The following is a 24,439-nucleotide window of genomic DNA, read 5'->3' on the forward strand; positions in this document are numbered from 1 at the left end:
TTCTAATGTGAAACCTCTCTGAGAAACCTATTTATACTTAATCTCACAGGAATGTGAACATCTAAGTTGTCAGATTAATTGATCTGAATTCCAAATGAGTACAGACGTTGTTTTAAGCTAAGAAAGGATCTTTATTTCTTGTAGAAGCAGTAGTGCTCTGGTTTGCTTTTAACTCATCTGTTCTGCAAACCTGTGATTTCAGTGGTTATAGGTCTATGGTCACAGAGGGAGAGCAGTTCCTAACATTCATTGATTTAATGAATTCATAAGCAATAGCTATGCTGGAACAGACATTACTTAACCCCTCACTGGTTAGATTGATTTCCTCCTTCTTGGGCCACCATTTTGTTGTCACTCACCTTCACTCTGTATTGTCCAATTATTTGATCAAATAGATCATTGGTTTGAAGACAGAGTAAGTCTAATGTGTTCATACTGACAAACACCAAAAACCATGAGACTCAAGAATCAAAGTCCACATTATAATTAATACAATCTTTAGATATATAAGACAGAGCAGCATATCCTTCTAGTCAAGATCAGTGTATCCTTTTAAGCAGGATTTTTAGATGTGTTCCCTGCTTTATTTCATGGCCAGATTGTTCATGGAAATTGACTAAAAACATTACAGTACAAGAACCAGAAAGGCCAATAAAGGCCCATTAGGGATGGGGAATCATAGCTTGTAAAAAAGGACTTAGGACCTGGACCCAGTCAGGAATCAGACCAGGTAAGAATGAGACAGCATATACCAAGGGACATATGAGTGTCCCAAATGGGACCCCAAACCAGGCTGGAAGTGGCATAGGGCAGGGAAGGCAGGGTGTTTAACCATAGGTTCTTGCAATTCTACTGGCTGTGATTTCACAAAATTGTGGTGGTCAGATGGTGATTCATAAAAGTCCAAGAGCTGGGTGTGGTGGCTGGCACACACCTGGCATCCCAGTTACACGGGAGGCAGAGGAAGTAGGATCACAATTTTGAGGCCAGCCTCAGCAACTCAGTGAGACCCTGTCTCAAAAAAATTATTTTAAAAGGGCCGAGGATATAGCTCAATGATAGAGTACCCTAGGTTCATTTCCTGGTACTGAAAGCAAGCAAGCAAGCAAACGAAAGTAAGTTCAAGAGCCAGATGCAGAGGCAGGACCAGCAGCAAAGTCTGAAAAACAAGTACACTCCTGCTTATTTGCTGCATTAGCAAAAATCCCATAAGTCCTGTTAGCTCATTTGCTCATAGCTACAGCAGATGCCACAACAGACTTCATCGACACAGTTCTGGGGAACCATCTCAGGGCTGGTGTCCAAACAGACTCTGTCCATTTCTGCTGCCTCACAACCCTGAGATTAGACCACAGGTGCTTTGGAAATAACCCTTGTAATGCTTCTATACCTTGGGTACTTTCTTCATTTCATACTAAGATGTATAGATACAAAACTTGGTCCCTGACCTCAGGATACCTAAGTCTTGATGGAAAGTCAAACTAATTCCCAAGAGAGAGAATTCAAGAATTAGACAGCAGTTATATGTTTGAAGATATCTCACAGCTGTTTCTGATCCACTAACAAGTTACGCAGTAAAGATTTATGAGAGGAGGAATTTGTGATGATTTGGAGTCAGGGACAATTTCAAGGCAAAAGGAAGAGAATGGTTTAAAACAGGCTCAGAGATAGCCTCTGGACATATGGAAATTTCAGGCCATCATTAATAAGGTAGCTTGGTGAGACTCAACAGTTTATCTGGGGCAATACTTGTTAAAATTTTGGGGCAGACAAAAATAAGACTTTATAATTTTTTGTGGGGGAGGTGATACCACAGAACGAACTCATGGGCACTCAACCATTAAGCCATATCTCCAGCCCTATTTTGTATTTTTATTTAGAGGCAGGGTCTCACTGAGTTGCTTAGTGCCTCATTTTTGCTGAGACTAGCTTTGAACTCATGATCCTCTTGTCTCAGAGCATCCTGAGCTACTGGGATTACAGGAGTATGCCACTGCACCTGGCCAAGACCCTACAATTTGCCTATACTGTCTCTCCTCTTTTTCCAGTGGTAAAAGCTCTCAGTGATACCAAAGAATTGGAAAGGAACAATATAAATATTAAAGTGGTAATGATGCAGCAATTACAAGAAAAAGAAATGATTAACAAAGGTAAATCCTAAGAATAGTTCTCCAATAATGCTAGTTAACACCAAGATAGCTGCAATCAGAAGCTCTGGGACTGGTGAAGCTCTTGAGAGAAATTGTCATTCTGAAGTTACAGGGCATCTCTTCAGTGTTGGGCATAGTGGCATGACCAAGTGTTGTGTGGGAGGCAGACTTCATACATAATTAAACTAGTATACATAAACACTAAACTAAGGTCTCAGAGAAATGCAAAACAATTTTGTGGTTTGGCATTTTAAAATTGGCATAATTGTACAATTTAAGGTACAGTGTGGTAATTTAGATATGTGTATACAATGTGTAATGATCAAATAAGGGTATTTAGCAATTCCTTCTCCTTAAACATTTATCATTTCTTTGTTTTGGGAAGCTTCAAACTCCTAGTTCTTTATAGGGTATAAGAAATTATTGTGAATGTAGTCACCCCACTGTGCAGTAGAACACCAGAACCCATTATTCCCATATAACTGCACTTTGACACCTGTTATCCAACCTTTCTCCATCCTCCTTTCCCTTTCCTAGTCTCTAGTGACCACTATTCTACTCTGTACTTCTATGAAGTCAACGTTTTTAGATTCCACATGTGAGTGAGAACTTGTGGTATTTTTTCTGCTCCTAGATTATTTTGCTAAGAATAAAGTCCTCCATTACAATTCCTTTTGCCACAAATGATGTGATTTCATTGTTTTTATGGCTAATATTCCATTATATGTGCATCACATATTCTTGATCCATTCATCCATCAACACATACTTCAGGTGATTCCCCAAATTCAAACTTTTAATGACTCTTATTAATTCACTTAGTTTTTGGTCATGTATAAAAGTGAAAACCTATGGAATTGATCCCCATTTGTCATTAAGAACTGAGGGAAGCCCCTGAATCTCTGCAGTGTTTTGAGATCAACCCATAGGTCTTAGACCATACTTCAAGAAACATGGCTGTACAGTAGCACACACGAGTAAGTTGAAATGATCTGCCACTCCCTTGGACCCATACATAGTTCCATAATCTCAACCTAATCTGTATCCTATATTCTATATCAGCTAACCAGCTTTGATTCTGAATTTTGTAGGTTGGAAAAGAATCATATTCCCTGTAGGGGTTGGGGTGCCCTTATTTTAGGGTTCTTAGGCTGCTATTACAAAATATCATAGATTGGGTGGCTGAACAACATTTGTTTCTCATAGTTCTTGAGGGTGAAAATCCCAGACGAGGGTGCCAGCATGGTCACATTCTGGCAAAAGCCTTTTTCCTGGTTTGTAAACAGCTAACTTCTCTCTGTGTCCTCACATGGTAGAAGAAGGATGCTCTGAGATCTCTTTCTCTTCTTACAAGGGAACTAATCTCTTCATGGGGGCCTCACCCTCTTGACCTAAATCTAATTACATCCTCAAAGCCCCACCCCTTCTAATACTCTACATTGGGGATTAGGGCTTCAACAAAGTAGTCTGCAGGAACACAAACATTCAGTCTGTAACAGCCCCCTTCTTCCAGCACTTCTCTAGCATCTTCTATTTATGCTGTAATACTTATCAAATTGTAACATATTGGTTTTCTGATTTTTATCTTCTTGATGCCATGGTATGGATCCTTAAAGACTACAATGCACCTAATACCTACCAGGCACACAGGCATGTCTGTAGAATGATAGTGGCACCTTGACTATAGCAAGCAAGTCTGGTGTCTCTTAGAAATGGGGAGCTTCCAAGTCCTTGTATATTAGGGGGATTACTACTTAAAAGCTAGACTAGCTTCTCTAGCAAGTGCTGACAGTAACATTTTTTACCACAACCAGTAATAGGCTCAGAAATATGATTTCAATTCAGTGATTCCTTTGAGAAACTGAAAATTTAGGGAAAATGTCAAATTTGGTTTATATTCTCCAAAGAGGAAAACCAGAAGAAAATTTAATTTTCAAGAACTCTTTGACTTTATTTTTCAAAGAACATTTATGTCCAGATAAGACATATTTACCAACCAGTCATCCAGAGAGATGTCATCTCTGATAGAGGAGAACATAAGGTGCTTATTACTCTTAAATGTTAAGCATTATGCATCACTGTCATTCTTACTGACTCAAGGGCTAATTTTGAGTGTTGGCAGGAAGGCAAAATGATATATCCAGATACTCGATAAGAAGTGCATTTAGCACCTAACAACAGACCCCTCCAATATAGAAATTAAAAAAATTGACAGAATAAACAGAGAAATAGACAATCTAATGATAATAATTGAGGACTTCTATATCCCATTTTCCTTAATGGCTAGAACCAGACAGAAGATCAACAAGGAAACAGAGATTTGAGCAATACTACAAAGCAACCAGACCTAACAGACACACATATAACACTCTATCCAACAAGAACAGAGTACTACTCATCCTTTTCCAGTATGCAAGGAACACTGTCCAGAACAGACCAAATGTTGCACCCCCCAAAAAAGTCTCAATAATTTACAAGGATTAAAATTATACAAGTCTGCCCTCTGACCATAAAGGAATGAAATTAGAAATTGATAACAGAGGGAAGTTTGGGAATGTAGAACTTAAATAACATACTCTTGAATAACTAATGTGTCAATGAAAAAAATCACAATGGAAATTAAAAAATACTTTGAGACTAATAAAAATAAGAATATAACATACTGAAACTTATGGGATGCAATGAAAGCAAGTGCTTAGTTGGAAATGCTTATATTAAAAAAAAAGAAAGATCTCAAATCCGTAACCAACCAAATCAATATTAGCAGCTACATATTTGGGAAACATGTCTTTTATCATCTTACAGTAAACTTATGGTTGAATTTATTTGTGAATAGAAATATCATTCCTTTCAAATGCTAAGCATAATAACTTAAAAAAATCTATCTATATAAACACTAGAACATCATAACAGAACTGGAAAATAAAAACATAATTGTCCAGATCACCAATTTAGCGTAACATTCACTTTGATCTCTCCCCTTCTAGTCTTTTCCTCTGCATATGGAATGAAATATAATCAAGTTGCTAACAATATGGTGATTTGGGGTCATAAAGACTTGATCTCATTTCCTTCTACTTTTGCAATGTTGAGCTTGATGTATCTATTTTATTTCACAAACAAAACAGAAAATGGCACATCCCTCATAGGGTAGTTGCAAAAGATTAGAGAGATGTTTTTGCAAAATTATATCTAAGCACAACACCTGGGATGGGTAATTACTCAGTAAATGGGAACTGATTCTCTTTATACTTTTTTTCTGAGAAAGCATCATTCATAGCACTTGTACAGATTTGTATCTTGCTTTTTCCACTATACATTTTCTCACAAGAATATTTTTATGCTGCCTTTTAGCCTTCACTATTAAGATTTATTTCTCATAGTCATTGTCATGATTTCATAACCTTTTCCCTCTGCAGAAGACTTAAGATTGATTTATTGATTTACATAGAACTCAACTCAAACAAAACAAAACAAAAAGCTTCTCCAAATGTCTTTTCTGTGGTTTGCTGGAAATGTTTTGTCCTCAATTTTGACATCTTCCTAGCTTTGACCCAATTACACAAGGTCTCTTCACTTTCTCTGAAGGAAATGGTTTGAGGCTGAGATTTTTCACTCTTTAGTGAAGCCACATTTCTTTTGATTTGTGATGCTCTTTTTTTTTCCCCTGCTCTTCACTAGGTTAGGAGAAAGTGAGTTCTGCAGTGGTTTTGAATTGCATCAAGATTTCATTCGTTTGTTTTCTTGCTTGGCAAAGCTCTTGTTCTAGGCTCTGATTTCAGCCTGGCTGGGTATAAAGGACTCAATGAGGGTGAGTTTGAGGAGCCTTTGAATTGATTGTGGCCATTGATTGAAGAGCCTCTCCATGGCAAACACACTGAAATCACCTGGATGGCTTCTACTAAACAGAGCCCTGGAGGGGCTGCTGTGTGAATTTTCAGCAGGGAGCTGGAACTGGTGAGACAACTTTTACAGAATAGACTTGAGACCAGAGAAACACATCTGTTCCAGCAAGCATGGTAGAAGGCAGAGGTGATTCAGGACCCAAATCTTGAGATCCTTGTATACTGGCATGTAAATTTCCATGGGTAAAAATACAATCATGACCACCATGTCCCCTCCTCTCAATGCTAATGGAGCATGTTTTTCTACTCAGTGGTTCTCAACCCAGGGTGTGGGAATATATGTAGATTTTGTCCCTCATGGGCATTGGCAATGTCTGGAGACAGTTTAGTTTGTCATACCTTGGGTGAGGGGTGGACTTCTACTGTTATATAGTAGGAGAGATTTCAGGGATATTTAATATCCCACAGTGCCCAGGACAGCCCCCTAAATAAAAAATGATCTAATTCCAAATGTCAGTAGTGCTGAGTAATCCTGCTTTATCTGCTTGAGAGCTGAATGTCAGTGCAACTTGCTTCAAACTTTCTTTTCCAAGCAATCAATTCAGTGCATTTTACAGAAATTAAGACATTAACAAAAAGAGTAGTTAACTGCCCAACATCTAAACTCTCTCCACAGTAATTAGAGACATAGAAATAAGGTAATCTTAAATACAATTATTTTTATCAATTGGTAAAAGTAAGCATATTTATGCTATATGGTGTACATGGAATATCCAAACTACTTTTTGTAGGATATTTTTTCATCTCAAATGTATCAGAGAGCAGTAGGTTATCTCAGCAGCTCACCAACTATTTTAAAATGTTTATGTTAAGCATTAGTAATCATCACTATCATTTTTATTGTAATCATGAGCATTACCATTTATTATATGTTTGTGATATGTCCTATACCACATCCTGTGTTTCACATTATTTTATTTGCTCCTCATGTTAACTGCATGGGGTATATAATATGATGTCCAGTTTCTTTATGAGGAAAGGAGGCTAAGAGACCTTATGTAATTTGACCCAGGTCACCCAGCTTGTAACTAACAGAGGTGAGGGTCACACCACCATCTATTATACTCCATGCTAGCCCTTTAAATCACTATTTCCCACTTCATTCTTTTAAAATGTCCTTTTGAGTTACAGTCTGTGGGAGGCCAACCTTACGGGTGACTGAGTTACACTCCCCAGCTGGGTGCTGAGGCGCTCAGTCACAGAAATGGGTGTGTCTTGCTACAGCCCCATGGGTGAAGCTACGCTCACCTGTTCCTTTGTAATATAACCCCTTGCCCTGTTTAGGATAGAATGTTCCATGGAAGTGCCTTGTGTGTGTCCCCTTCTCTTACTTGCCCTTGGGTGTGGCCTACCCAGGTGTCAGTCAACCTGCTGACAGTGGACATCATGAAGATAGACTCAGCCCCCTGAAACTTGACCCCTTGCCTCATTTGAATAGCTTCTCCTCAATAAAAGCGTGCTCTTGCTCTCTCTCTCTCTTTCTGCGGACCCTTAAGGTCAGAGGAGCCGTCACAGCGACCCCAAAGAAAAAGGTATTTGTGTCTCTTGTGTGGTTATTTCTTGCAGCCCAGTTAGCCCAGTTTAACTAGAGTGACCCCTGGGCCTTTTAGTCGCGAGAACAGAAACCAGGCAACAGTCTTTGCAAATATTTCACTGTGTTGGGTCAGAGTGAAGCAAGCAAAGGCTAAAGACACTGAAGAAATTGTCATCTCCTCAAAGAGGAATACTGAATCACAACTCTCACATACTGGCTTATTTGATCATCTGCTTGTTCATTCATTCATTCATTCAACCAGCCAGTCAGTATTTATTAAGAATAAATATCCACCAGGTGCTGAGTATATCAGACATTGGGGATTCAAATGTGAGTTACAGCATCTACCCTGGTTCACAGAAAAATGGGAAAAACATCACAAAGAAGCACAAATAATTTTCTCTATTTAAAAATCTTGAAAAAACAAAGGCTTAATACCCATTTGTATCAGAAAAATCAGGAAAAAAAGAGAGAGACTATGAGAAAGGTAAAGAGAGAGAAAGAAATGAGGGAGGGGGAAGAAGAGAGGAGACTATGGTCATGTTAAGGCTGGTGTGGGTTGTGCCCAGTGCCAACACAACCACAGCAGAGACTGCCAAGCCTCTGCAGAGCCTGCCTTGGCTCCCAGGATGAGCAAGGGCTTGTCAGGTGCATCTTTGTCATTTATGGTGCAGCCGTCTCTGAGCCATGAAGCCTTTTCTCTTATTCCCTCTCATGCTGTGTGCAACCCACGCAGAAAACTGGGGAAATGAATTCCAGGCTGTCTAATCAGGCTTGGCTGCATCGTGACAACGCTGCTCGCTGCTCGTTTTAACTCCCTGCACATGCTGTGGCATTTGAGAAGAAGGAATCACGAGGAGCAAATCAAGACTTGCAAATTTAACTTGTACTCCCTTGCCACCACTCCCTGCTGGTGAACTCATCGTTCCACACCCTCTGGTTTAGAGCTTTATGCAGATGGCGAGGTGGTAGCTGGTTTAGTCCCAGGCAGGGTTGGTCAATTGGCTTCTCACTGAGGGAAATTTCTATTAAGCAGTCGACAGATTGAAGTCTCTTTCGTCCAGGCAGGTGGCGCAAAGGCTGTTCAGAACAATTCATCTGGACTGCTGGAAAAACAGTGGAAAGCAAGCGTTCTCTATTGCCAGAAAGTCATTGGATAACTTCTGTAGGAAGGACAATGGCACTTCTTCCACCCCAGAAGACCTGCCCTGACACGGTGCAATTGAATCCTTAACAAGTAATACACGTTTGGCTGCCTAGCTCTTGCCTGACCCCCAATTTTTAATACAAATGATAGGAATCATGGCTGCCCTTTAGTTTCACAGACAATTAGTTCCTAAAAACTTACCACACCGGTTTATTAAATCCTGAGTGTTCAAACATCCATTTATTCAGACTCGATTTTCATTTACTAGCAATTTTGTATGTGGGCTAGTTGGAATTTACTTTGGCTGAATTAACATTTTTCCCACAATGTACATTAACTCTATGAACTATATATAAATGGGAGGGATTAAAGTACTGGAATAAATATACTCATTTATTAAGTGAGTATGTGTGCACCTACCGTGTCAGTCATGGTGACATTAAAAATATGTGAGAGCCGGGTGCAGTGTGCATACTTGTAATTTCAGTTACTCAGGAGGCAGAGGCAGGAGGATCACAAGTTCAATGCCAGCCTCAGCAATTTATTGAGATCCTGTCTCAAAATAGAAAATTAAAAGGGCTGGGGATATATCTCAGTGGTAAAGTACCTTTGGATTCAATCTCCAATATTTCAAGATGAAAAAAACATAGGTGATAAAGGACAATGCCCCTCAAGGAATTCACATACTAATTGGGTGAGGAATGAGAGGGGACATTAACGCATTGTGGATAAAGCAGGGATGAAATGATAAGGTACAGCCTTTGAATATAGGCAACAAAGAATTATTCCAGATAGGATGTTGGAAAATAGGTATTCTACTGAAAGAAATGCTGAAGAGAGGAGATTCACGCATAAGTTCAGGTCTTGGCTTTGCTATTCCCTTGGTCTCTGATTTTTACATAATGATTGAGCCTCAGTTTCTTCATCTGTCTCATGGGGTTTAGATTCTTCTCCCCCCAAGGGACAATTAGGAATGTTTGAAGACATTTGTAATTGTCATACTTCATGGTGGGTTGAAAAACGTTGAATTACATAGGCTGTAGAAAGTTCTCAGCATAATAATGGCTATTACTATTATTAACTATTGAATGTTACAATTAGAAAGAATTTAAAATCCCTAATCTATTAGCAATAGAAACTGAGTCTCAGGAACAACTGAGTCAAGATTAGTACCAGTCTAGAATCTCAGTCTCTTGGGCTGGGGTTGTGGCTCAGTGGCAGAGCACTTGCCTAGCATGTGTGAGGCACTGGGTTCAATCCTCAGAACCATATAAAAATAAACAAAATAAATGTATTGTGTCTATCTACAACTAAAAAAAATCCCAGTCTTCTATTTCCCAGTTTTATGTCCTAACTTTCTAGGGAAGGCATACAGTTTTCATTTTGAATATTGTCTCTGTTTCATTGGTTACTGGCAATTGAAAAGGGTTTGTAACCTGAGTTCTGCAGGAGGGAGTAGGGTGGTCACAGTAGAGTTGACAGACTGTTTGAGGTGGTTTGGATAGGCTTCCTGCCACAGCTTTGCCCACCTGACAGCAGGCACTAGACACTGGATTTACTGAAGAGTGGAACACACCTGCAATCCACTTTCAGCTGTTACATATAATTCTGTGACCTTGGTCTACTTCCTGATCACTCTGAGCTAAATATATAAATAGGAATAATAATGCCAATTCATGAGAGGGGACCATAAAGACAGAGAAGTGACTCAGCTGCGTCAGCTGGTATGAGCCGAGCCAGCATCCAGAAAGTGTTCATCCCCTTTGCTGTCCCCGAAATGTGCCCATGCCTTCTGCACTCTGCCCCTTTCTTTCAAGGCTCAGAACTGGTTGGTTTATAAATGAAATACTGTGTAAAGATTAGCTCTGCATATTTCCCCAGGGGATGGGAAGAAAGTGCACTGAAAATTAAAATCCATTAATTATTAGTGACTAATATGAGCTCATTGAAACACTTGCAAGCATCCAGGAAGACCTGTTTCTCAGTCACCACCTACATTGAGCCACTGCAGTTTGCACCAGTTGGTGAGGTGATTTCTGACCTGCAAGTGTCCTCTTTCTCCTGGAGGAGGCATTGCAGTTCCAGTTTTCAAAACCTGCAGCAGCTCTTGTTTCCAAAGTCCTTGTTTTGAGACAGCAGAATTATAAGCATTTCACTTGAGCATTTTCATTTTGTTTTGGAGACTTCAAGGGATTTTTTCTCCTCTTTCCCCAATTTTTATCCATCAAATGCATCTGGTTTGTGATTTCTGATTTTTCTCTAAAGAGAATCAGTTTAAGAAATACTTGGAAGATGAAGCTGCCGTTCCTCTCCTCTCAGGGAAAAGTCAAACAGTGAATCTCATACACCATTTTCCCAAACATTTCAGATGGGTTTGATGGCCAAAAAGACGAAGCTTATCTTTATAGTAATCCTTCATGTGGTCCAGAAATAAAATGAGAGCTGTGTTTGTCAAGACACCCAGAAGTGCCCTGGGTGTCTTCTCTATGACATCCTGTCCTGTCTTATGCTATATCCACATCCAATTTTCAACTATTACCCTTCAGAGTGTTGTCTCCCTTTTTCTGACATTGCTTAATTTAATAATTAAGTGTTGTCTATTTTGAAATAAGAGTAAACAGGTAGGCAGTTACTAATAAATACAGGTGCCAGAAAACATGAGAGTCTGGAGACTTTGTGAAATGGCTGCTTAAAGGGGCATCAGGAGGCAGGCAATGAGGAAACGGATGCTTACTTAGAGTTTTATGAAATAAATAAAATCACACCTTTTACATAGGGGCTATGGTAGCAATAACATGAACAAGTCCTTGAAATTGATATTAAAAATTCCAAAGTGCTTCCATGTTTATTCTCTTTTTGAGCCCCTCTGTGAGATCAGGAGGGCAGAAATTGAATTTATAGTACATTCTTACATAACTTCCAGCTTCACAATAGTATATGATTGTGTCATATACTATTATTTCCCTCCAGAGAAAGCTAATTTTAAGCTTAATTGTGACATCAGCTTATTTGAGTTCATTTATAGAAAATGGGAGCAATCCCTTTTAATGAATACAATAAGATCACTACATAGTCTGCAACTATAGTTGCCAAGGAGCGGGATTAACTATAACCCATTCCACCGGGCCAGAATTGACCAGATAATGGCTCTCCTTTTATCCAGGAAGACATTTGTTTTTCATTGACATAGAAAGATAGCCAAGATTAACTTATCCATCTCTATTTATAGATAAATTCCAAAGGAAATATATTGTCTCAATTTTTATTTTTATTTGCTCTTTTCCTGATGCCTAATTTTATTTCATTTTTTAATATTTTGTCATCCTGAGGGTCATTGACCCCAGGTCTTTGTACATGTTAAGTAGGTGCTCTACCACTGAGTTTCACCCCCAACCCTCACTGCCTAATTAAAAGGATCATACTTAAGTGTAATCTTTAAACACATATAAACACAAGACACACACACTATATATATACTATATATATATATATATATATATATATATATATATATATATATATATTTGCACCAGGATTTGGAAATCATGCTGAAATGCTACCATGTAATCCTCCCCTGCCAAAAAATACATATCTGGGAAAACTTCATTTCAAGATGCCCCTAAATCATCACCCTACAGGTCAACTATTCTGAAAAGCTCCCTGTCATCACCAATAGCCAAAAAAAAAAAAAAATGGTGTCCTGTACTCCCTGAAGAATCATATACAAATTTTGCTGCTTGTTATCTGTCAGGGGAGATAGCCTGGAAGTCATTATGACCCAAATACAATCCAATTATGGAATAATTATAGAAATGCTTTCACAGCCAGGAGCGGGCCACCCTACCAACCCAGTTGGTTTCAGAGCCCCTGGCTGCACCGGCTCCCAGTGCATAGGAAGAGGAGCTCATGGCCCAGATAAGACAAAACAGCTAATAATACTCCAGTACTACAGCACAGGTGGCAAATGCCACTGCATCAAATTCTGGAACCTCTTCATCACCACTACCCGACTTCTAACCCTTCATACCCGAGTCTAGACATGGTTTCCTCTTCTGAGTAGTACTATTTCTCACTAGATAATCAAATTCTAAAATAACAAGAGGTGGTAGTCAGGACTTTGCTTCTATAGTTGGGGTCAACCTTCTATTGCTTGCTGCAATTCTGCAGCATTTACCATGGTGTGGACTTGGGCCATGGTACATGGAGGCTTGGATCACTGCTGACAACTTCACCAATCATGTAGAAGTTAAAAATGCCAAGAAATTTGAGTTAGGTAAAAAAAAAAGAAAGCTATCTCTATTAAAAACTAAGACAACTCTGTAAAATTTGGCAGGCACTTCCAACCTATGGAGATCATTACAGTTTACATTCTAGCATCCAATCATGTAGTTGTTCCTCCAGGCTGGCACTGAATGGATGACCTGCCAATTTAAGAAGCTTTCTCCCTAACTTGAGATCTTGAGTAGAATAGGGACAGGGCAGCACCAGGGACAGCATCCTGTGGGCCTCTGTGAAGGAAACCTTTTAGATAGGTCTAGAGCAATGATTCTCAAAGTTTTGCATGCAGTAATATCAGCTGGAGGGATGACTTCAGCTTAGATTGCTGGGTTAAACCCCAAAGGTTTGAGTCAGTTGTTCTGGGGTTGTCCCAGAATTTGCATTTGAAACAAGTTTCCAGGGCTACAGCTATTGTTGGTTTGGGTATCATACTTTGAGAACCATTGACTTAGAGCCAAACATCAATCTAGATAGTTTAGATCTGGGCATTCAAAGATCCTATAACTATCCTATCACCCACTCCACAGTTTTTACCTAGTGTTTGAATGTACAGTGAGACACTTGGTCAGATTTCTTTGCTGAAATTCAGACACACTAAATATCAACGAGGCAATAATCACAAATACTTGTCATAGTCTTTCCAAGGGTCAGACATTGTTCAAAGCACTTTATCTTATGAGACTTAAATGGGTTTGTACATGTAGGAGCTCCAATTTACAGATGAGAAAATGGAGGCACAGAGCAGTTACATGAATTTGCCCAAGATTGTACAACTAGACAGTGGGGCAGACAATAGTCAAATCTAGGCAGATTTCTTAATCATTACCCCAGGCAGACTCTCCACATGGCAGACAGGATAGCTCCCATGGGGATGAAATGTGCTGTGCAAATTACAAGGGACAATCCTAATGTACAGGATAAAGAATTTTGTCAATGGCATTGACTTACCAACTATTCACTTAACCTCACTGACAGTTATGTTTTAGATAAGCGGTATCCCCTGAAAGCTCATGTGTGAGACAATGTAGGAATGTTTAGAGGTGAAATTCTCAGATCATGAGAACTGTAACTTAATCAGTGAATTAAACCATTTGAAGGATTAATAATTTGAATAACTATAGGCAGGTGGGATGTGGATGGAGGAAGTAGGTCACTTGAGGCATGCCTTTGGGGTTTATATTTTGTTCCTAGTGAGGAGAATTCTTTCTGAAACCCGGCTGTCATGAGCTGAGCAGCCTTTCTCTGCCACACCCTTTCACCATGATGTTCTGCCTCATCTTGGGCTCAGAGCTATGGAGTCAGTTGACCATGAACACCCGAAACCATGAGCCAATATAAAATTTTCCTTCCTTTAAATTGTTCTTGTCAGGTATTATGGTCACAGTGACAAAAAGAGCTAACTCAAACACTAATACAACATTAATCTCTATTAATTATATGCTAATACTGTTATAGTCCCAGGGCTGGCAAAATAGGGCCCATAGGTCCAATTTAGCCTATCATTGAGTTTTCCTTTTAACCTTTTTTTAAATTTTGAGATTATTTTAGATTAACATGCAGTTGTAAGAAATAATACATAGAGATTCCTATATTTAATGAATGGGAAGAAAGAGCAGAAATCATTTTTTCCAATCTTTATGGAAATATTTCTAAGGAAGGCCTTGTCAAGTTTCAAATATATGCTGAGACAAAAAGCTGGGTTTGATAATCTTCATTCCAGCATGCTTTTATGGATGTACAGGTAGTAGAAGTAAAATACAAAAGATATTCTAAATTTGTACACCTTTCAAGTCCAAGAGAAGGCAGGACCAAAGGATCATAGCTAGGCAGCTTTATAGCTTTTCTCAAATATTATGATACAAGAACTAGCCAGTTTCTAAACAGTTGGTTTGTCTAGTCTTGAGCTTTAGGGTGAGAATTGCTCATTTTTATTCTAATTATTTTAGTCCTAGAGTTAGGCAGCAGCAAAATGCTGAATACAATTAGATACATTATCCTTGACAGTGACTATGCTAGAGAGTCATGTGGACTTACCTGGGTGCCACCTCTGACCAATGAATTCTTTGAAAGAGGAACAGAAAGAACTAGGCATGAGAATGTTTCACAAAATTTCTAGGTAATTCTGATGTGCAGGTTGGGCTGAGAAGGGCTGAGTTAGAGGGTGTTTCTCACATCTTCACTTAACAAGCCAGAGTGAAATCTTTCTTGCTTGTGAAAGTGTTTTTTTTTTTTTTGGTTGAATGTCTTTCTTTGGGATGAAAGTCTCCAAATGTGGAAAACAGCCAAGCATTCCTGAAAAGCCATGCAGTGTAAATGTGCACATATGTGTAGGGTAACTCATTGGTGCCACAGCCTCTGTTTAGGATAGAGTACAGGAAAGAGATACTGGATTATGCAGACTGCCATATGAATCCAAGGAGTAGCCAAATTGGTCTTAAAGGGGACTAAAGACATGCCAGTTCCTATGAATATTCTGTGCCTTTTCAGTGTTGTGATGCGTGTCTATCCATCAGTATATGAAGAGTCACATTCTCACAGGTCAGGTGATCATCAATGCCATTATAGCTGAATACAAAGGTCCTCTCTATTTCCCTGCTTCCCAGATTATATCCATTACTCTGAAAAATCTTTTGGGTTTAACTATGAACTCAGTAACTTTTAACCTCTATCCTAATTCATTTCCCTCTAAAACCTGCCAAGGCTGCTCTTCCCTCAAGATAATCTCAGTCATATCCTTTGGAGTGATTTATTAAAGGGAATACTAAGTAAGCTCCTATTTCACTAGTTTCTTTTAACAAGTTCAGTCTCTGAGTGTGTAAACATAAGTGGGTTGTGCTTTAGTGTAATGTGCTAAGAACAAATTGCTGGCTACTGAGTTGTTGCATTATAAGCTTTGGTTCAAGGTCAGCCACAAAGCTGCTTTGTGACCTGCTCCCATAAAGCTGAACCCATCGGTTCTCAGGTTGCTACTTCTCTAGATTCTGGCTACTAACTTTTTCTGTCCATTTTAGAAATGCCCAATGCATTTACAAGGTATTTACTTTGCAGCTTGGATTCAGTTTTTGACCTGTCAAATGAAATACCAACTTTTCATGATTCCTATCCATCACATCTATTCATTGGCATAAACATGTAGGGAATGGACTTAGCCTAAGGCAGCTCTAGTTATCTATTGTGGTATGACAAATTACTCCAAACTTAACAACTTGAACAATAAATATTATCTCACAGTCTCTGTGGGTCAAGAATTCATGGCTTAGGTATGCTATAGCCTAGGGTCTCCCATGAAGTGGCAGTCAAGATATTGCAGTCATTTAAAGCCTTGATTAAGATTGGATAGCCCACTCTCATTGCTAGCTACCTGGTGATGACTGTAATTAGGAGGCCTCAGTGCCTTCCCATAAGGACTTGTCCATTTGTCTGCTTGAGTGTTCTCACAACATGGCAGCTGGATTCTCACAGAGTGAGTGATCCAAGAGAATGCAATGCAAGCAAAGTATTTTATGATCTAGCCTTGGAAGACATACTGTGACATTTTTGTAATTTTCTATTGATTATACAAGTTGGTCCTATTAACATCTTGGGGGCTACCTCTCTGATTTTTTTAACAGATGAGAAACTTGAGGTCTAGAGATGTAAGGTTTGCTTGAAGTCACATAACCATAACACTTCAGTATTTGTTTTTCTTTCACCTTTACAGATCCTCACCAACCACAACTTCGTATATGTACTTAAAATATCAAATGCTGTTTATCTTGGGGAGATTAGAAAGATTATTTCCAAACAAAGTCAGTTTCCTTGATGCTACTCTCTCACAAACCAGATGACAAACAAGCAAAGTGCATACTCTGATCCCTTGGAAAAGTGTTTCCTTTGCTTACTTGCGTTATTAGGGAGGAGATGTTTCAGGGGAGAAGCAGATATAGAAGTGAACTAAAAAGCCAGCATTTGAGGGACACATTTTAACTTTTGTTTCCTCTCTTTAGTTTATTTCCATATGCAGTGGGTTCCCCACTCTCTTCATGTCTGAGGACAAAAACTTGAACAACAAGAAAAAAGCAGAGGGTATCACCCAAATTAAACCAGTGGAAGGGAAGACTCTCCTTAGGGGTTGGAATTTCATTAGTCCTAAATGAAAGAGAATTATCCAGCCCCAGGAACTCCCTAGAAGAAGCAACTTTATTTTGGAAAAACTTGTTTCTACACACACACACCCATGCCTACAAAAACACAGTTCTCAAGCATGAAACTTAAAAACTGTGATAAATATTATCAGTGCTTTCCTTTTCAGGTCCTCTTTGAAACAGCTATCTCCTAAGAAAGGACACAGCAAGAAAGAAACCTCTTGTATATTCTCTATCCTTTTTCAATCTCTTCAAAACCGACAAGGCCTGTCATCTCTGATCAACTTAACTAGTCAGGAGACACAACAACTTTTTCCTGCCTGACCTATTTTGTATAATGGGGCCAGTTCCTTTGCCCTCTGACAAGCTACCTTCTCTCCTGACTTCCATTTATAGTAGGGCTTTATTAATGGTTAAATTGTTAGGAACAGATCTGTCTCCCTCACAAGGCTTATTTCCCCTGTTCAATAAATTAAGCCATGGGATCCAAGAGACTGTTCATTTCTACTTTATTTAAGGTCAAATTCTTCCCAGCCCACAAAATACTTTGAAGTGACAGCAAAGAGCTCAGTCTGAGTTCCCACTGCATGCCATAACAGTCTGGTCACTTGCCAATTATCTTGTATTTACTGCTCCAAGTAATACTTCTGAGGCCTGTGGAAATTTTCCTCAGATTTCCATGGAAGTTTGAGATCTGGAACTGAAACTCTTCGTTGAGGAGCACTAGGGGTTTTACCAATAGATAAGGGCTTCCTTTCTCAATTCTCAAGCAAGAGCCTTTGGACAAGTGCTGAATTTCTCATGTTTGATGACCTTAAATGAAGTTTGGCAAACTCTAATTATTCACAATGCTTATTGCTGTCACAAGGTGATCTCACTGAGGTCCTACAAGTGCCAAATTTACCTGTGAATTTCACCCCTCAAAGCTTTTCCTCACTTGCTTTTTAAATCCACTCCCCAAAAAAACCCCCCACAGAAGTGATGATATCACTGCACTGCTGCACATTCTTCAGTGGTTCCCCATTACCCTTAGGGTGTGCACTAAATGATACAGACCAACCAGGAGTTTTTCATCCTGCATTTTTTTCTACCCAGGACTTACCTTGCCCCAATTATAGTGAACTTCTCTCAGTTCATGGAGGTGCTACGTTGACTCTAGGCATTTGCTCCTGCTCGGTGTTTTAGTCAGCCTTTTAACTGCTGTGACCAAAATACCCAATTTAAGAGAAGGAAAAGTTTGTTTGGGGGCTCACCATTTCAGAGGCCTCAGTCCATGGCTGACTCCATTCTTCAGGGCCTGAGATGAGGCAGAAGGTCATGGCAGAAGAGTGTGGCCAAGGAAATCAGCCGAGAACAGGGCACCAGGAAGCAGAAAGAGGGCTCTGCCCATCAAGGACAAATTATAAACCAGAAAGGTACATCCCCACAGGCAGGGACCCACCTCCTCCAGTCAACCCTACTTCCTGTAATTATCACCCAGCAAATCCCTATCAGGGGATTAACAAACTGATTGGGTTAAGGCTCTCATACCCCAATCATTTCATCTCTAAATTTTCTTGCATTGCCCACACATGAGCTTTGGGGGACACCTCATATCTCAACCATAACACTCAGAAAATTCTTTTTCAGTCTTTCTCACCTCCATTACCAATTATCTGGCTAACTCTTACCCATGAGTCAGGTCTCAGTTTAAATAAATGCAGTTTCTGAAAAGCCTTTGCATGGCCCCTTAAGCTGGATAAGGTATTCATAGTTTTCTGTGTTTGTCCCATCATGGCAGCACCTATCACAATGGAGGAGTGAATTGCCATCACTTATGTTGTTGTCAGACTTTCCTTCTAGATGTTAAGTTCCATGAAGAAGAGTAACCTGTTTGACTTGTCCACCATATATGTATAGTGTCTAATACGTTTCCTGGCCTATAGTGCAACCCAATTAGACAGGAATTCTGTTTTCCACCTTTAGGACCATTTAGTACATGTAAGTATAGAGCCAAAAAGAAATGTAAATTTATTTCCAAAAACGACCTCAAAAACAGATGCAAATATTTAAGAAAGAGTTACATGTAAAACTACCTAAAATTTTCTCATTATCAGCCTTTATCAGCCTTTATTCCTTTATCATAGAGATTTTTTTTTACCTCAACTCAAATCTCACTTCTTTCTTTCTGAGAATCACAGTTTTACACTGAGCTCTAAGCCTTTCTTTTCCCCTGTAATGTAGACTCAATTCATTTCTTTCAATTTTCCTCTAACCATTTAGATCTCACTCCACTATAAGCACCATGAAGATCTTGAAGCTAAGATGACATAGACTGAAAACCTTACTTGGAAGACAGAGGAGGAGGAAGGAATGTGTTGACTTATAAGCTTTTTGTGGGCCTTTGTTTCAGAATAATAGCAAAAGTGCACAATGATAATGTAGGAGGCACTCTGCTAAATGTATGAATATGTCATCCTTATAACCATCCTATGAGCTTGACACTATTATTTTCATATCCATCAGAAAAACAGTGGGGTTTATGTGGTTAAATAACTTGCACATGGTGCAAGGTGGCACGGGTAGAAAGCAGGAGAGCTGACATGTGAAGGCAGCTTCTGCTGTGGAAACATCTCCACAGTGAGCATGCAGGACCCCAGCTGAATGTAGAGTCTGGATTCTACCTGGGAAATATTTCAGAGACCGGCAAGGCAAAGGATGTTGAAGCTGTTTCTGGATGAGTTGATTGTGAGCACATGTCAAAGCTTTATTTTAGAGTTGTTTCAAGTAGCTTCAAAAATCCAGTTCAAAAAATGTGGAATTCGGCTGGGATTGTGGCTCAGTGATAGAGTGCTTGCTTAACATGTGTGAGGTACCAGATTCAATCTTTGGCACTACATAAAAATAAATAAGAGAAATTTTTAAAAATGTGGAATAGGAAATAATGTGGTCAGATAACATTGTGAAACCAGGTACAAGAGATCATTAAACTCTGTTACAAGGCAAATCTAGTGAGGCAGGTAAATCTAATATCCCTGAAGGATCTCTTAATCTCATTAAAGTTGATCAGAAAATCATGTTTTATCAGCAATGTTTCCCAGAAGGAACCACTTATTTCACCAGAACACAAAGCTCTTTACTAGCTCAGGTTTGTGAGCATTTTCTTTCACAGGAAACAGCTCTCTCTGGACCAGTGTTTCTTCACATCAGTATTTTTGACATTTGGACCAGATAACTTTTTATTGTGGGTGCTGTTCTGTGCATTGTTGGATGGCCCACCCTCCTCCTGTTGGCTGTAATAACCAAAAATGCCTAAACATATTAACAAATGTACAGTGGGGGGTGGGCAACCCCCTCCCTATTGAGAACCACCACTTTCAACCCTTAATTCTCCAAACATGGTCCATGAATCAATAGTGCTCCCTGGGAGGATGGGCATGCATAGTCTCAGGCCTCACTCCACATGTTTTGAGTCAGAATCTGCATTTTAACAGGATCCCCAGGTCACAGGGACATTGAAGTCTGAGAAGCCCTTCTAGACCAGTGGTTCTCAACCTTGATTACACATCAGAGCACCTGGGAAACTTTAAAAAATATTGATTGCACCTCCAGAGTCTAGTATAACTGGTCTGGGGCAGCCTGGACTTTAGGATTGAAAACAACAAATAGTACTGCCCAGGTGATTCTAATGTGCAGCCAACTTTGAACTCCTGTTCTGGGTTTTCAAAAAGAAAAAAATTCTCCACAACATTGGGAGTGATTTATATAAAAAAGGCTACAGACAAGACCTCAAATATCCAATGATTCTTTCCTTTCCATAAATATCCTTTCATGACTTCTTAACTCTCTTAGGATTATAACATTAAAGTCCTTTGGTGATGTCTTCAAAAGATAGAATTTGGCTATAACTAACTTTAAAAATAATGGTTGAATGATTGGGGGTGGGATGAAAGCATTAAGCTTCCATGATAAGCTTTTAAATAAGAGCCATTGAAATAATCCCTCCAAATGCTGATCATTTTTAAAAAGTCTATACTTGGAAAAAATACATTAAATAGCAAACCCTATCAAGAAAATTGTTTTGCATGAAGTGTATAATTATATAAAGAGCCCATGCAAATTGGGAAGCAAAACACTAGCACCTTAATAAATAAATAGTTAAAGAAAATGAACACACAATTCACAAAAGTGGATGTAATTAGCAGAGAAGCATGAGAAAATATGCAGCCTCATTAGAAATCAAAGGGATGCTCAAGAAAACAAAGTTAACAATTTTCCTCTTAGAAAATTCCAAAGATGAATGGGAAAATGATCAAGAGACAGACATACTCATTCTCTCCATGGGTATTGAGAGTCTCCCGCATAGCAGGCACTATAGTAGCATAGGTGATGAGGATGGGGGGTTAATAAATGAAGAAAGTCTCACACTTTGTGGATTTTTATCTCTTCCAACCTAGGTATGCCTTGATGGAAGTCCTTCCAAAAGACAATGTTCATGCAGAAAAAATTGTTTATTTAAGATTTAAAAACTGATTGAAAACCCACATGTTCAATAATAGGATTTCAATCAAGCAAATTCTGATGCAGTCTCCTGATGAAATACTACAGGCACTGTGGCATAATAATGAGACATAAAAAATGCAAACACTGTAACTGGGAAAATGTAGTGGTGGAGTAAATTTTGAAAATAAAATGTGGCTTTGTTCTTACTCTTAATACATACAATATACATTTATATATCTAAAGCTCTAAGGAGCCCTAAAATTAAGAAATTGGATTATCTTTCCTTAACTAAGTATGTTTTAAAAAATGTTTTATATTGACACATTATAGTTATATATAATACTGGGGTTCATTTTGACATAATTATGAATGAATGGAATATAATTTGCTCCACTTTGTCCCCAATACTTCCTTTTCCCCTCCTTCTTTCCCTCCCCTGTTCCCCTACCTCTACTCTACTGGTCCATCTTCTATTTATTTATTGTTTATTTAATTGGTGCTATATATACACACACACTCACCATGGTATATTCATATATATACATAGTATAATTTGGTCAATTCTAATTTAACTGACCACAGAGGATTTTTTTCTCCCTCCCTTTCTTTCGAAAGTGAAACTTCTTTTATCACCTGTTGGAATTAGTATTTCTCAAACAAATTAACAAAACTTTGGGGGTATACTGGCATGTATGATATTCATAGTTATGTAAAGATAAAAGCCATACATGGTTATATATAGGTCCTCCTTTTTATGATGGGGTTGTGTTCATTATAAGTTGAAAATACCAAAGTTGAAAATGCATTTACTACACCTAGCCCACCACACATCATAGCCTGGCTAATTGGGAGTTCCTGATTTTTCCACTGCCCAGCATGGTGGTAGAAGAACATATTATGTCTTGATAGTCCAGGAAAAAATCAAAATTCATCATTCAAGGTACATTTTCTACTTAATGTGATTGCTTTTGCATCATCATAAAATCAAAAAACACAAATTGAATCAGATGACTTTTTCCCCTGTCTGGACTTGATGAGAAAATGCCATATTCACTCTTTCTTTTCCCATAATAATGGTTTACCCTGTTTACCTCTACTAACTCCTAACATACTCCTAAGGCAACACTTTTAAAAATCATAAGTTGAACCATTGTAAGTTGGGGACAAGCTGTAAATAGTAAAAAGAATCTCAACAAAAGGCTGGGGCTGTAGCTCCATAGTAAAGCACATGCTTAGTATATGAGAGGTCCTGAGTTGAGTCTGTATCAAAACCACAATAACAACAACAACAACAACAAAAACCCAATCAAACAAAAACCCCCAACACTTCATGCTGTTCACGTCAGATTTCAGCATTTTACTCTAGGAAAAAAAAATACACACACACAGTTATTTGTGTGTATCTATATCCTCTCTCTCTCTCTCTCTCTCTCTCTCTCTCTCTCTCTCTATATATATATATATATATATATATATATATATTTGTTTTTGGTTCCAGGGATAGAACCTAGGGGTGTTTAACCACTGAGCCACATTCCCAACTCTTTTTATATTTTATTTTGAGACAGGGTCTTGCTAAGTTGCTTAGGGCCTCACTATCTAGAAAACATTTTTAAAATGCCTCTAAGAAGACAAGAAACATTTTTGATTAAATTTTGGTGTTCATTAGGACAGAACAAGTACACATATTTAAATCAAAATTTTGATACACTATCAATATATTTCTTTTTTATCAGTTATTGCCACTGGTGTCTCTAATATACTGTCAGTATTTTACAGAAATTTTGAAAAATAATTTAGTGTAAGGGAAAGAGCTCCAGACCAGCTTTTCTTCCTGAATTAGCCATTAACTGGCTGTATGATCTTGGACAAGAGACTCAAACCATCTGGATTCAAATTTCTTAATTTCTAAAATGAGAAGCAATAAAAAACCCTCTAATTTCATTCATATTTGAAAATAAGTGTAACTATTTTGAAAGATAAAACTTTATGGTTATATCTTTGCTTGATGGTACATCAAAGGCTGTACTTTTTTTAAAACTGAGAATTTGAACCACTCATCATGATCATTGTTATTATAAAAACAGAGTCAATCTGTATGACCATGTGGTTTCCAGGAGTATGTTTCTGGAAGAAAGCAGAGAGACCTATATTTGTTTTCAGGTGTTCTGTTAACTATGTCAAGAAATTGGTTTTCTATTTGGTTGTTCCAGAACCCATGGCTACCACAGATCATTGCTAGACAATTGTAGGAGGATTCTGGGTATTTCCCATGTAATTACCATTGTATTTAGGATTCAAATGCTAAGGTATATACAACATAGAAGAATGTTCCTGTATTTGGGAAGTCAGAAACTTTTGGTCAAGATAGTCATTTCTTCAACTTACCACTTCTTCTACCTCTCGATATTGTTGACCTCTGCTTTGCCAGGGAAATCTCAAGTCAGTATTTCCACAATGAAGTCAGTGGCCCCTTTGAAAACATGGAGGAATATGTTCTGATGGATGGAGAGAAATTTTCCACAAACTCTCTAGCTACCTATGGCAACTTAGAAGATGCCCCTTTCTTCATCAAGATCTCAGCAACCAAATTAAGTTTGTGTCTCAGCTTCCTGTGGCCTCTAACTCTGACAATGTATCATGCTATCAATAGAGTAAAATTTAAAAGCTGCTTTTGAATTACTTTAATGAGATTTGACCTGGATATGTAATTTGCCTTTTCCTTAATGTCACTCAAATTCTCCATGTCTTACACACAATGCTACTTTACTCTGGATTTCAGGTGTAGAATTTTGCCAGAACAAATGTCTTGTTTTTCAC

At 38.6% G+C, this 24,439-nt stretch overlaps 1 protein-coding gene across 2 annotated transcripts in view; it reads left to right on the forward strand.

The window, feature by feature from the left end:
- Smpx (small muscle protein X-linked) overlaps positions 1–24,439 on the forward strand; it is a 55,565-nt gene that overhangs the window by 25,384 nt on the left and 5,742 nt on the right. The window contains exon 5 of one of the 2 annotated variants that reach the window (XM_077793848.1): positions 21,574–21,597. The exons of the other annotated variant lie outside the window; for it this stretch is intronic. The gene's annotated coding sequence lies outside the window, so the exon portion shown is untranslated. Of the gene's footprint in view, positions 1–21,573; positions 21,598–24,439 lie in introns of those variants that run through there. 2 annotated transcript variants of the gene reach the window in all.

The sequence above is a fragment of the Urocitellus parryii genome, chromosome X (genome assembly GCF_045843805.1).
Source record: "Urocitellus parryii isolate mUroPar1 chromosome X, mUroPar1.hap1, whole genome shotgun sequence".
Classification (NCBI taxonomy): domain Eukaryota; kingdom Metazoa; phylum Chordata; class Mammalia; order Rodentia; family Sciuridae; genus Urocitellus; species Urocitellus parryii.